Genomic DNA, 15,850 nt, shown 5'->3' with positions numbered 1-15,850 from the left:
ACAATGACATGAAGTAGTTTGTGCTAAGGAGGAATATGGCTAACTGCCTACTCCCTGCCTCAGACAAGCTTCCTAGGATTCACTGATAATGAAAACCACCAGCTGACATTCCTAATAAAAAGTCCTATTGGCTCTGCATACCATATGGTAAACTCTAGGTCACATGTCCTTTTATTTCTGCTTTTCTTCTCTAAGGACAGCTAAAACCTGCCTTTCATAAATTTTAAGACAGTAAGTCAAAATAAAGAATGTGGAATTTGACCTAGTACCAATCCAGATTACCTAAAATAGAATCAATCTCCTTTCCCTGCATAGGCATACCAATCAGTCATGTCCCCTACCACACTGAAATCATCTGTCCTTCAGGTATCATATTCTCTCTCTCCATGTTTTAACACCTATGGTCTTCTCATATTTATTCCCCTAGGACAGGGGTTAGTGAACGATGGCTAGTGGGTCAAAATCTGGTCCATAGTCTATTTTTGTATAGCCTACAAGAATGATTTTTAAAGCACTGGAAGAAAATCAAAATTAGAGTAATTTTTCATGACAAATGAGAAATACGTAAAATTTAAATTTCATTGCCCATAAATAGTTTTATGGAACACAGCCCTGCTCATTTGTTCTTGTATTGTCTGTGGCTGCTTTTCTGTTACAATGATAGAGTTGAGTAGTTGCTATAGAGACCAGAGGTATGAAAAAGCCTAAAATATTTACTATCTGATCTTTTATACGAAAAGTTTATCAACACTGCCCTCAAGGTCTTTCTTTTGGGATAAAATAAGGCAAATTCATATAAGTTACAATGCCTAATCTCCTTGTCCAGTTAGCCTTGGAAAGGAAACAGAGCCTACCTTGAGTTTTCAGTAGGGGTGGAATGACACAATGAAAAACAAACAAAAAAAACCTCTCGCAGGATACAGGAGATGTGAGTCTCAGGTTTTGTTTTTATGTTGGTTCTAGACAATTATGTTATTATATAACGTCTCTAGTCCTATAACGTGGCTTCTTCCTTGTTGGGCTCTCAGTTTCCTTCATGTTCAAAAAAAAAAAAAAGTCCTTCACTGCCTTAGCATATCACTATTATAGTACATGAAACCCTATCACCATCTCCTCCCTCATTCCACCTCCCAAATCCATCCAGGGTCAGTGGAAATGGAGGGAATGAGGATATTGGACACTTTCCCATAGGACTTCAGGATGGAAGTGTAGAACCAAGTTTTAACCCTATAGAGATGGGCCCCTGATGTGACCACATGTCTACTACAATAAATAATTCATCCTGGTCTCCAGTGGAGAAAGGGGTTACCCTAAGGCATATAAGACTGAATCACTTATTTTCTGGAAGTTCCCTATTAGAAATATGACTGTTAAGCACATAGTTTAAAAATGTTTATGTCTGGGAGATTATCGCAGAAAGAACAGACTTTAAGGCTGGATAAAGGGATGGAGATGGCATAGGCAGAGATACCTTTATGTTCAAAATACAAGGAAAAATACAGTAGTATGCAGAGATTTTCTATTCACACAGATATTATCAGTTGGCAATACATTTATTTTTTTAAAGATTTTATTTTTATTTATTTATTTTTGTATATTTTTTTATTGGAGTTTCATTTGCCAACATATAGTGTAACACCCAGTGCTCATCCCATCAAGTGCCCCCCTCAGTGCTCATCACCCAGTTACCCCATCCCCTCACCCACCAAGTGCTTTTACCATTCCAAGTCCTTGATGTACAACAGGCAAGCTGTTTGATTTCAATGCCATGGACCTCCCTTTAACTAACTATGTTTATATTTGCATGACAGAGGAAGATCAGTTATTGGATTTCTGTCTAATGCAGAAGATTGAATTAGTTACGGGTACAGTGATTACCCATCATTTCAAGTGGTAAGCAGAGCTTGGAGTCTTGGCGTGCTTTCTGATCACAATGTATTACTGAACAACTTTGGAACAGGTGCTGTTAAAGGGAAGATAGGTTCTGAGAAAACACTAGAGTGGATAACACTTGCATGCATGAGGGTGAACAATAATTTTTATAAGTGGAGAGGACAAACAATTACCTATTACAAATGTGATGAGAAGTATCTAAACTCTATTAAAATTAGAGTCGGAAAAGCTCAGAGAGCTCTGAGTATAAGTTCCCTTCATGAACAATGAGAATGCATGTCAGGTAGCCACTGCACAGCCTTTGCCTCATCACTCACTTCTGGTGGCAGTGTTCCCTACTTCACCCAGGTCAGCTAATCCTATTGTGTGTGGTACAACTCCAATGACTATGCAGTCAGAAAATGTCCAAGAAAGTACAGAAAATAATACTGAGCTAGAAAATAGGAGTTCCAAATTCCTACATTAACTCTAGTTGTGTGACATTGAGCAAATCCTTGGTACCCTCTGAGCCTTGGTTTCCTCATCTGTAAAATTGGGTCTCTGTGATCCTTTCCAGTTCTGAATTTTTCTGCCACTATAATTTCCATTTAATGCTACTGAAAATCAGGTGTGAGAAAGCTACAAAGAGCTGTGAAGTTTTTCTTCTTACAGTTCTCACTTATGTCACAGTGGGCTGCCTTCGAATGTTCCAAGACTTTCTAAACTTAGTCCTAATACTTGGTCTTTACCTCAGCTTTCTAGATTACCTATAGCTTGATTCTGCTTGGACTGTTCATATCTCAAATGTTATCATGTCCCAGAATCTGTCTTTTTACTCACCAGATGGCCAAGGCCAAGCTACAAAATCCCTCTAAGTGGTTCAGTTTGGCTTGCACAATTCTGAAGTTAAAAAACAACAACACAAAACTTCAGGAATGTTTTACTGTTCTCATTTACTGAACTAAAAGAGTCTTGTTCTATCTTCTATGGAATGTTAGTAAACTGCTCAACATTTGATTCCTTTTTATGATTAAAATACATAGGCCAGAATAAACCATGAGCTCAGGGACAAGTTACACCTTTTATAAAAACTGCAATTAATGTACATTTGGTATAGTTAAGTATATATGATTATTTTTTTAGAAGCAAAGTGCTACACATTTTAACATGATAGTAACTTGGCAAAGTTGCAAATGCAACGGTAAAATGAATGGCCATTTAGCATTTAATATATATAACTAAAGTGGATATCATTGAAAAGACTGTGCCTGGAGAACATTACTTTTTTGAACAATCATAACCAAAATCTATAGTCTTGTGTAACTAAAAACTTAGTTTCTATACAAATAAGTACATTTAGTTATTTTAGTAAGATATTTTATTTTTCTTTCTTTTTAAAAAGATTTTATTTATTTGAGAGAGCGAGGGGCAGTGGGAGAGGGACAAGCAGACTCCCTGTTGAGTATGGAACCTGATGAAGGGCTTGAACCCAGGACCCTGAGATCATGACATGAGTTGAAGTCAGATGTTTAACTGACTAATCCACATAGGCACCCCTTTAGTAAGATATTTTAAAATAAACTTTCACATTTTTGTTATAAATGTGAAAATAAACTAGTTTTTCAACCATTTAAGTCCAAGAAAAAAAATTTTTTTAAACAAAAGGAAGGCAGTCTAGGTACTGAAATAACAGTGCTAATAATTGGCTGACTTGCTTGAAAACATCCTGAGGATGTATATGTGTCATATATATATTACTTTTTATATATTTTTATTTATATATTTTTAAATATATTTTATATATAAGTATATTTTATATTTATATATATGTAAAATAGGCTCTAGGTATATTATATATATAAATTCATATATATTATATATAATACTTTAATATAACTTTTAGCAAAAAGTTATATTAAAAAATACCAGTATAAATAGTTCATAATAATAATTTCTGAGTCTTCCACTGGACTTTAACAACACCCAAACTCCTTACCTTGGCCTGCCTTCCTCTCTAATGTCTTCTCCTACCACTTTCCCCCATTTCTCCCAGTCTAGTTTCACTTGTTCTCTACCAAATCACAGAAGTTTTTTCCACTTGAGTGTCTTTACATATTTTTTTCCCTCTGTTTGTAGTGTTCTTCCTCCTATTCATTGTTTGTCTAACTCTAAACTCTGTGTTGTGGAGAAAGTCATATTGTTCAAATGTTTCCTACCTTTAGAGGTTTGGAAATTCACTCGGGAGGCTGAACTAATTCAAATAACATTTTCCATATTCTAAACATCAATATATTGGGAAAAACTGTTACGGCAAAGAACGATAAGCATGCATTAAAGTTCAGCAGAGTGGAAGTAGGAGGACTCAATGTGTAGAGATGACTGGAAGAGCTCTTCTGTGGTTTCGTGAGCCTGAAAGCCATATGATGTAGTCATAGGCTTGTTCTCAAGCTCCTAGGTGTAGCTAGGGAAGTGCTTACTCTTTGTTTTGACCCTAGGTCAAAGAGGGTATAGGATGGATATGGCACACTAAAGAGTTTTGTTTGGCTCAAAGTTGAAGAAATTGGTTTTTTAGATTCATTTATTCATCAAGCATTTACTAAGCACCTACTATGTATGAGGCACATTTCTAGATACTAAGTATACAGCAATGGACAAATAGACAAAAATAGATAAAGTCTTTACTCTTTTGGAACCTATATTCTAATGTGGAAAACAGATAACAAACAAGAAAAATATGTAGTATATGGGATCATGATATGTACTAACAAGAAAACAAAGTTGAGAAGAAGAGAGGAAGGAGGTGTATGTGTGTAGCTACAAGTTTAGATAGTGTGGCCAAGGAAGGTCTATGGTGATGATATTTGAGCAAGGGATTGGAGGAGGTGACTGAGCCATGGAGATACCTGGGGAAACATTCCTGGCAAGGGAAGAGCAAAGGCAAAGGTCATGATGAAGAAATGAGCAGGTTTATCTGAGGAATAGACAGGAGGCCACTCTGTGGCTACAGAGGTGATGTCAGAAAGCCTCATGGAGCATTGGGAGGATTTTGGATTTTGCTAAGTGAGATGGGAAGCCTTTGGATGGTTGTGAAAGGAGGAGCGACATGATCTGACTTATGCTTCAATAATATCCCTCTGACTGCAGGAAGGAGAGTATGGAAGGGAGACCAACTGGGAGGCTACTGCAGTAATCCCACAAAGAGATAATGGTGGTTTGGGCTATAACAGTGCAAGAGACATCTATAAGAAATGATCAGATTCTGAAGATATATTGCAGGCAGACCCAAGAGGATTTCCAGATAGATTAATGTAGGTTTTGAAAGGAAGAGAGGAGTCACGGACAACTCCAAGGTTTCTGGCTTGCGCATGTCTAAGAAGGAAGTTGCCCACATTTAAAAATCACAAGACTTAATAATTCAGACTTTCAACTTCTCTCAAAACACTATATGATATGCACAAATGTATAACCTGTATTTTTCACATGACAAAAATCAGCTGGCGCTGGTAAGCAGCGGCCGCCTTTGGAGAACTCTCCCTGTTGTCTTAAACCAGGCCTTCTGGGTAATAAACAGCTGGCTTGTAGCTGCCTGATTGCTGTAGGCAGCTTGAGTTTGAGATCCCTGCCCAAAATTCTCTCATAAATTCACTGTCCTACAATACAACATAACTTCCCAGAAATTCTGATGAAAGAAAGTGTTGACAAAGTATTTATTTTAAAATGGGTATAAATAGAGTACCCATCATTATAGTTTTGTCCTCCATAGTGATTTGACAACAACCTGTGACAGAGGTCCGTCCACCCTCTGTCTTCCTTCTCAGTGAAAAGAGAAGCCCCTGAAGAAAAAACCTTCTTCTGCACATTCTGACTTCATCAAGTCTAAATCTCACTCACTTGACATTCCATGTCCCCACTGCCCAATAGTGAGGAATGGTAGTGGACTATATCAGGACTGGACCTGATCTCTCTATACCCATGATTTCTAAGCAACAGTGCTCTGAGACCCCAGTCAATATGAGGGGACATTAGTTCCAGGCTGGTGCTATCACTAATAAGCCTACTGACTGGCAAATTACTTACCTTCTCTGGGTTTCTGTTCCCTATCAACAAAGAATGTAGTTGGACTACAATATGGTTTCTCCAAGATCTAATGTGTGGACAAATACCCTGCTCTAGATAATTATTAAGCTTCATTTACATAAGGGTCATTGGAAGACTCGGTATCTTTCCCTTTAGCAAATAAAAATAAAGTACATTCAAATGTCTTGTTTTGTTTTATTTATGAGGAAGCTCAGTTGAATGCAATGTTCAACAGTAACAAAACCACTTAACTTCAGGGATTTGAGTACAGCACTTCTCTCCTTTCTTCATATTCATCTTATGGTTTTTATTTTATTTTAACTGCCCAGTTCCAAGTACATTTTGACTCTAGGGAATATCAAATCTTTTCTGAAAGGGGATGGGGTAAGCACTGGAAGAAAGGAACAGGAAAAAGAAAAGTGATAGAAAAAAGTCTTTCTAATTTGATATTAGGAAGTCAGCACTTATTGTTTGTGAAAGAGATCATATAAATATAAACTGTACAATGCTGCTTGCAAGCAGCTTTGTCTGAGGCCTGCACCCTTTAAAATTTGTGTTTTTAGATGAACAAAAGCAGCTTTGAACAGTATAGAGCTACAGACTCGTAAGGAGGACAAGCCCCACTGAAAAATTCTTCCATGTAGCCTCTCTCTCATATTAATTATGGTCATTTAAAGAAAAAAGTGATAAATTTCCTGATCTGGATTAGCTCCCTGTAATAAAGGATCAGTTTTGATATTAAGAAAAATTTAAAGAAAAGTACTTTTAAACTGGCAACATAAAAACTGTGGGTAAAGTAAGCATTAAGACAGATACTTTGGTCAAACTGTGGAAGGAGCCTCGGTGTCCATCGAAAGATGAATGGATAACGAAGATGTGGTTTATGTATACAATGGAATATTACTCAGCCATTAGAAACGACAAATACCCACCATTTGCTTCAATGTGGATGGAACTGGAGGGTATTATGCTGAGTGAAATAAGTCAATCGGAGAAGGACGTTGTATGGTCTCATTCATTTGGGGAATATAAAGGATAGTGAAAGGGAATAAAGGGGAAAGGAGAAAAGATGAGTGAGAAATATCAGAAAGGGAGACAGAACATGAGAGACTCCTAACTCTGGGAAACAAACTAGGGGTGGTGGAAGGGGAGGTGGGCGGGGGGTGGGAGTGACTAGGTGATGGGGACTGAGGGGGGCACTTGATGGGATGAGCACTGGGTGTTATTCTATATGTTGGCAGATTGAACACCAATAAAAAATAAATTTATAAAAAAATTAAAAAAAAGACAGATACTTTGTGGTACACTCTATAAACCTGCATTCATAAAGGATCAGAGTCAAGGTCAGTTCTCCCCTCGTACCCGGGGAAAACTCTGGCTTGAGAGTCAGGACACCTAGTTTGGCTACCAACGAGTTCGACAACCTTGGGCAACTCATGTAACTACCTTGGGTCTCACCTGTAAAATGAAGAAAATGTGGAGAGTACAGATTCAGAAGTTCTCATAACTGAGCTCCACTTACTCAATTCTATCCCTTTGTTCAGCTCAGGACTGAGCCCACACATAATGAATCCTGGAGGCCAGAAGGCTGTTCTCTAGTATGCTCCATGCATTTCTCTCAATTGTTTGAACAATTATGTTTGTTCCCAAACCTGCTTATGCCTGTTGGACTTGTTATCATAATTATAATTTAATCAAATATTATGTAAAGTAATGAAATATGACAGTGAAGGCAGGAGTTGTTCTTATGAAGAAACACTGAACACTTTGAGAAGACCTGTTAAGGGTAAATCACTTAAAATAGCTATTAACAGATATGGGTTAAACAAGTTTAAAAGAATAAAAAATAAATTGTTAAAATCTAGAAGGATTCCTTCTTAAGTCCTATTCTACTTTAACAAAATTGAAGTGGAGAACCATAGAAAATGCAATCATTAAGGTATAATTAATGCAAGAAAAATGTTAGGAAATTATAATCAGCAGACCTATAATCAAAGAAAAGGCCTTGGCCCTACATCAAGGCTTCTTATTGCAAGGGGAGGGAAGTAACAGCCACAGTGAAATGCTGTAGAAGCCCCCTGTTCTTAGTTAAAACCAGATGAAACAGGCATTGATGACACTGAAAGAACTTCCCAGGAAAAGGCTAGTAGTGAAGGAAAAGTATAGTAGAGGATGGGGTTAGGTTTGTGGAAGGACAGGCACACACACACACACTGTCTGGTATGTCCCTGCCAGTCTGCCAGCTGAAGGGAGAATGAATGCATTTCTGTGGAGGACCACAGGTTGGTTGGTCTCTGAGCTCTCAAGAAGTAAACACTTCTTTAACTACTAGAGTTAGTAGGCAAATTCTGCACCTGCAGAATTTTCATGCATGTATTTGATAAATTACTTAATGAGTAGTAGTATATGTTGAATTTACCTGGGCAAAGGGCATTGAGAATGAGAACACAGGATGCTCTGGTTTCGTGAGAGTAAGACATGCAAAGCGTGAGTAGTCCTAGGTAGAAATAATAGTTTTCAATGGCAAGACCAGGCCTGTAATTTTCTGCAGCACACCATGACATCATGGTTTATATGAGGCCAACTCCATAAATCAAGCTTTACCTAATTAAAGATTCTTCTGCAGATCTACATTATTAGAGCAAATAATTAAAACTGCCTAGGCAATAATAATACAAGCCAGATCTGTTTACAAAAATGTTCTTTTTTTCCCCCAAACTTTTTTAGTCTCACTACCACTTACAGATCTTTCACATTTAGTAAATTATAGACTTAGAGCATTTCTTTTAGTCTGACTTCACTTTCAAGGAATTCTTCAATTAACTTTACGTTGCTTTAAGCTATTCATCCAACGAGAAAACAATCTGTGGTTTCTGACTCCTTCGCGTGCCAATGGCTGCCATCCATGTTTGACTTTCAGACACACTGTCTCTTGAGAGCCAGGCTCTGTTTTCATAAAATGAGCCAGTTGTCATAGCATTTTGACAAGCACTATAGAAAAACAAGGAACAATACTCGGTGGTGGCTAAGCTGAGAGAATTACCACTGCAAGGGTGACTGCACTGGGACATACATGACAATCCACACCCAACCACCTGGTCTGAGCCAGAAGGTAACACATATTCCACTTTCATCTGTGACCTTTCCATTTTCAGGCACCATCTCTTTACCACCAATTCCTTTCTTTCCCCATTCTCTTTTTCCCAAATAGCTAAAACACCAAAACTCGTGGAAAGATGTGGCTACTTTAACAACAGGCAAAAATACCAGTGAAAATCTAGGAAGCAAGAGATTATCCTGTTTTTGCAATAGTTACAGTGCATCTAGTATCAGATTTTCAGCCAAATGCAGTGTAATGAAAAAGCATGAGCTCAGAGGTGGGACCTCAGTCTAAAACTATGAATTTTCTCAGACTCTGGTGTAGCAACCTCAATTCTCTGCCTCTTCGGGCTCACACATTAATATTTCTGAAGAAGTGCAAATAATGACTGGGCAGTGGAAAATAACAATAGGAACAAATGATGTAAATAAATGATGAACACTGAAGAAATACATCTTTAGGTTTTCTACCTATCATCCCTGAGTCAGAATGGAATTTCTTTCACTCTCCTTTCACCTTTGCTTAGTTAGCCTGTTCCTAGGTGTCCTTCATCTGAGTCTATCCTATGGAAGCACCTGTGACTTCAACAGAATAATAAACTGATAATGATATTTTGAAGGCCTCTTGAATACTCAAGCCCCAATATAAAATGCATATGTGGGTTTTCAAAAATCATGCTCAATGCTATTCCTCTTGGAACGTGCAACTGTTGAATATACAGGCCTTTCCAAAGCAGTGGAATGAATACCGGCAGAGCAGGTAACAATGCAGGCAAAGCCAGGGGAACCAGGATGAATGCACAGGCCATGTGAAGCCCAAGGGCTGACGGTAGACTTGCACCGGTTCAATACGGGCTGGCAACAGATGGGATGACCAAAGAAGTTCTCTGCTCGTATAACAGAACTGTGCTTTGACTCCCTTAATGCTACTGCCACTTTACTTGAATCAAAAGATCTGTAGGATTCCTGAGAGATCCAAACTTATTCTAATGCCATTCTTTTCCCCTGGTCTTCCTATTTTTATTTAAGATCCCTATGTGGATTTTATTGTATGTTTTATTTCCAAGCTATTGCAAGTTCTTTGCAGAAAGATTAGTGTAACCATGTTTGTCTTCTGTCTCCTCCCTCCTTCCCTCTCACTCTCTTCCATCCTCCCTCTGGGAAAGACAGACAGAAACACACACTCACACACACACGGATCCAGCAACCAAGCTATTTTTCCTTCTCCATTAAAAAGATCAGAGTTTCATAAAGTATCATTCTTTCTTTAAACTGCAAATCATTGTTTCTATTGAATTATCTCTATGTCTATTCTGCAATTTAAAAAATACCAGCAACCAACATACTTGATATAAAATTTACTAATTTATTCAAAACACTGCTTTATGGAAGTCCAGTACTTTTCTAAAATGGGGTCATAATGCAGATGTTGCTTCAGACTCAAGAGCTCAAGATAGCTCCTCCTCTCCTGCTTCTTGGTTCTGACACTTAAATTCTCTGAATAAAACAAAATGCTACAGAAGTTTTCTGTCCAAGGAGGCAATTTTGAAATTTTGGGAAGAGTTCCTTCTCTCATGAAGCTTTTTGCATAATCCTGTGTACCATTAGCTTATTTCATGGAGTAAAGGTGGTAAAGATGACTGAGTTGGAAGGAAAAAATGGACCACGAAGAACATAGTTGAGGACACAAAAACTCAAGTCTCACTTCTTAGCAGCTCCAAAGAATGAGCTTATTATGTATAATGCGAGTTCTGGAGTGTGTCACCAGAAACTCAAGTGCTTTTAACATTTCATGCCTAGAACAGCAGTGACACTGCAATGACTATGTTCTCCAATTTTCTAGGTGAGAAGAGTAAACTGGGGAAATCTGCTTTGGGATTCAAGGTCTACGCAATGAAGAAAGATCAAAATTATTCATAATTTTCTAATAAAATAGCTCTTTTGTTTTTTAAAAAAGATTTTATTTTCTTTTAAGCAAACTCTACACCCAAGGTGGAGCTTGAACTCATGACTTTGAGATCAAGTGTTGCATGTGCCACCAACTGAGTCAGCCAGGCTCCCCTAACACTTAGTAATAAGTAAATAGTAATATGTTTACTGGCTTGGTAAAATTTAAATTAAATCATTAAAAATGATTAAAAATTTTTAAGACTTTGTCATTATTAATTTTTTTAAAAAAATTTATTCATTCATGAGAGACACAGAGAGGCAGAGATACAGGCAGAGGGAGAAGCAGGCTCCACGCAGGGAGCCCAGTGTGGGACTTGATCCTGGGACTCCAGGATCACGCCCTGAACCAAAGGCAGGTGCTAAACCTCTGAGCCACCCAGGTGTTCCTGTTATTATTAATTTTTAACCTGCTGTTCCTTCTGGTGAGAGTAGGATCAGAAAGGCTACCTTCCTGGGGTGCCTGGGTGGGTCAGCTGGTTGAACAGATGACTTTTGGTTTTAGCTCAGGTTATGATCTCAGGATCCTGGGATCTAACCCCACCTCAGGCTTTGTGTTCAGCCAGGAGTCTTGTGGATTCTCTCTCCCTCTCCCCTCCCACCCACCTCTCTCTTGCTCCCTCTCCCCCTCCCCCAGCTCACTCTCTTTTCTTCTCTAAAATAAATAAATAAATAAATAAATAAATAAATAAATAAATAAATAAATAAGTAAGTAAGTAAGTAAGTAAGTAAATCTGAAAGAAAGAAAAAGAAAGAAAGAAAGGAAGGAAGGAAGGAAGGAAGGAAGGAAGGAAGGAAGGCAGGCAGGCTACTTTCCCTGTCAGTTTATATTTTTATGTATTTTAGGCCTTGGCAAAAGATACCATCCTATCTGTAGCCCTCAAATAAGAATGGTCAAAGTAATGCTGGGTCTCATATGATCTATTTCAGACCTTTAAAATAACCAGAGCCTAATGAATTGATTCTGTTTTTATGCTGGTGACATCTACCTTCTTTTGGAAGTTCAGTGATTACAGAGGGAATGTTTTGGCTTTCTAGTGTAAACTTGTACAAATTTTGAACATGGGGAACTTACAGCTTTCAGCTGTAAACTTGTCTTCTACTAAGAAACCACAGCAATAGACCATAAGTGAGAGAATCCAGCTTTTAGGAAATCTGCAAATGATTTATTTGCAGAATAGCAAAGTGAATTGCAAAGAATGATATGAAATAAAAAGAGGGTGTGGGGGTAATAAAATAAATGAAGATACAGGGTTTAAAAGGATGCAGGGAAATGAAGACATTAAATGCTACATAATTTTAGAAAATAAAATTACAAGGCATATGATATGCTAGCAAAATTCTTGATTATAGTAAGGCTTTCCAGGGAATAAGAAAACTTGCATGCCTAATACCCTGGGTGATTATTGAATCAGAGTTATTACTCAGAAAATAAAATTGCATATAATATATAGAGGTTTCAAGCCAGTTTCCTTATGTCACACTCCTCCTGCCCTCAATCTCATGCTAGCCACTTCCTCTAAAAGACAAAGAACCACTACAACTTTCCAGGATTCTCTTCCATAAATTACAAGTGAATAAAAAAAAAAATCAAATGAAAGTAAGGCATGAAATTAAATGACAATATAAGGAAAATTCTTACTCCTTAATGTTGCCCTTAACAGCTTGAAAGAAAGATTATAGGGTGAGTCACACTCTTATGAAAACATGTACCAGCTTACATTTATATATAGTTTTAAAATAGAAGACTTTTAAATAGCAAAGGAAAGGAAAGATAGTCAATAGCTATATCCAAGAATTCTAGAAATAGTTTTATTTTTTAAAATTTATTTTTTATTGGTGTTCAATTTGCCAACATACAGAATAACACCCAGTGCTCATCCCGTCAAGTGCCCCCCTCAGTGCCTGTTACCCAGTCACCCCCACCCCCCACCCACCTCCCTTTCTACCACCCCTAGTTCATTTCCCAGAGTTAGGAGTCTCTCATGTTCTGTCTCCCTTTCTGATATTTCCCACTTATTTTTTCTTCCTTTTCCCTTTATTTCCTTTCACTATTTTTTATATTTCCCAAATGAATGAGACCATATAATGTTTGTCCTTTTCCGATTGACTTACTTCACTCAGCATAATACCCTCCAGTTCCATCCACATCAAAGCAAATGGTGGGTATTTGTCGTTTCTAATGGTAGAAATAGTTTTAGAGAAAAAAAGATCTGCTATTTAAGGAGACCAAAATGCCACAGTTTAACTTCAAATGGCAGGTAATCCAAGGATTAATGAGTTTCCTCATTAATTGACACTTCAAAAAAAGATGGCAATATGCATGTTGCTGGTAATACAAAGTGCATATAAAAGAATTTCATTCTTTGGTTACTAAGGTGCTTCCTTTTGCTCTTAATTGGTAAGGTAGGTGTCAGGTAGATCTAAGCACATAAATAGGACACAGAGTTGAAGAGGAAAAGAAAGTGTTGACAGGATGTGATGAGCTAACTAACAGTTACTAGTAATCGGAGAGGTAATTGTAGCACAGGTATGGTTAACATGGTCATTAGGAGGTGCTAAAAACCTCATCTAGCTTTACTGTTCTAATCTGTATCACAGCCTTAGAAATCTTTGCTGATCTAACACATTAATTCTTGTAGATCTGTATAATGTACACAGTGGATCACACTGTGTGTGACTTCTCTCCAGCACTCAATTTATTTTTGGCTAAACTGAAAATTAGACAAAGCCCTATAATTTAACAAATGTTTTATAAATACTGATTTTTAATGATAGATATTTCTAGGACACATCATTTTGACAAAGGAGAATATAAAAATGAGGTCTTTATTAAGACTATAGCCTATAGAAGTCTTTATTAAGAATTCTATGGTATGAAACCAATTTTACCATATATGTTAACTAGAATTTAAATGAAAATTTGAAAAAAAAAAAAAGAACCTTATGGTGTGTGTGTGTGTGTGTGTGTGTATTCACAAACTGTGAATCTGAAAAACTAAAAAACTAATAAAATCCATGATAGGTCAAAATTAAACCAAGTCTCAGGCAAATATAAAATGGTTCATAAAAAAGCTGTGGACTAAATTAGAGGAGAATTTTCTGACTAATATTTTAGACACAACTAATTCTCACTTGGTCAGTGGATAACATAGACTGTGGTGTTATAAAATCTATATCTGCTTCTTGAAGAACTACTAAGAAAAGAGATAAAGGAAATTTCTGCTTCCTAAGTTTATAGCAAAATTTCACATGTCTAAAGTATTAGAACAATTCAAGAGGTTTCAGAAACAAGCCAAAGGATAAAAAGCACTCTTGGCCAGCCAAAACCTACAAATTTCATGTACTTCACATATTAAAGAGCTTTCTAGTGTGCTCTTATTTGAATGTGTATCCACAGGGCTGGTTATTTTAGCTTCCTGCTCACAGAAGATAAGAAGCATCATATTTGGGAGGGAGGTTCAGCGGGGCACCCTCACAGGAAAAAGACTGCCGGTCTTCACAGCTAGGAAATCAGAACTAGAAAAAGTTGACCTAAAAGCCCCAAAACAGTATTTGGCAGCTACTTAGTACAGTGGTAGACAGACTGAAGTACCCAAAAGGGCCTGGGAAGATTATCATATACAGGAGATGCTAAATATTCACTGAAATGAAGTGAACTGAACGATAACCTTGGACCATTGAAAAAAGTTTAGATTATGGTCAACATATGTCCTTTTAAAGAAAAGAAATGGAAATATTTTAGAAAAATTTTCACCTATAATAATACATATTTTTAAAGTTTTGGAGCTTATGATGGTATTGGGGGAATAGCCTCTAAGTGTTGGGAAAATTTTATTATCTAAAATCACCATTCAAAGATTCTAAAGAGTGGAGGTTCTCCTATAGTACAAATATTTTCATAACCTTTTTTTCTGAGTGTAATCTTTAAACTTTTAAACAATAACTAATGTGGAAATATCATTGAGCTCCTCAAGTAATCACTTTCTCCTATTATAGACTCAAAATAAAAATATTGTGTATTTAATTACATAATATAACATAATTTAATAAACTTGCTATAAATATTAACACGTTATCATACTGTTTTAAAGTACATAAGGACTACATAATAGTTCTGTATAGACAAATTACCAGGACAGATAATAACACACACACACACACACACACACACACACACTCTTACACACACACCTTTCTTTCTTTCCTATTTTCCCTTCTTTCTTCCATACATATTTCTTATCAGTAGTTGGATATAGAACAGAGTAAGAGCAGAAAATGAATGATTAAGAATTCTTAATTTCATAGTTTAGGAAGATAAATGGCAATATAATTTAAAATAATAAAATGAGTGAATTATAACCTTCTAAAGATGTTATTACTGTTCTTAGTTTTCTCAAAAGTGTATTCTGAATTAAGTTAGTTCAGCAAAGCTACACTTGTTTCTTTCTGTAGGACATTTTAGAGTTTTTACCAGATTAACCTTATTTGCACTGTAGTTCTTCAAGAATATTGATTGCTACTAGGACACCTGGCGGTTAAGTGATAGTCCTTGATTTTGGCTCAGGTCATGATCTCAGGGTTCTAAGAGTGAGCCCTGTGTGGCACTGTGTGCTCAGTGTGGAGTATGCTTGAGATTCTCTTTCCCTCTCCTTCTGTTCCTCCTGCACATGCCCTCTCTCTTCAAAATAAATAAAAGAGAATATTTTTATTTTTCTTAAATTTATTTGACTTTTGATAGTACATCCTTCAGAATTGGGTGTTCCACAGAATACACATCGGGAAACACTGATGGGCACCGTAGCAGATTTTTCAAAGGCTATGATTCTCACTCTCATTCTTTTAGTTCTGAAGA

General features: G+C 36.9%; 2 protein-coding genes across 6 annotated transcripts in view; one reads left to right on the top strand and one right to left on the bottom strand.

Annotated features, from left to right (window-relative positions):
• CMSS1 (cms1 ribosomal small subunit homolog) overlaps window positions 1-15,850 on the bottom strand; it is a 383,859-nt gene that overhangs the window by 164,089 nt on the left and 203,920 nt on the right. The window lies entirely within an intron of this gene.
• FILIP1L (filamin A interacting protein 1 like) overlaps window positions 1-15,850 on the top strand; it is a 296,680-nt gene that overhangs the window by 83,900 nt on the left and 196,930 nt on the right. The gene's annotated exons all lie outside the window — the stretch shown is intronic.

Source organism: Vulpes vulpes, chromosome 1 (genome assembly GCF_048418805.1).
Source record: "Vulpes vulpes isolate BD-2025 chromosome 1, VulVul3, whole genome shotgun sequence".
Lineage (NCBI taxonomy): Eukaryota > Metazoa > Chordata > Mammalia > Carnivora > Canidae > Vulpes > Vulpes vulpes.
Note: the sequence above shows the minus strand (reverse complement) of the source record. Positions and strands in the feature narration are given on the sequence as shown.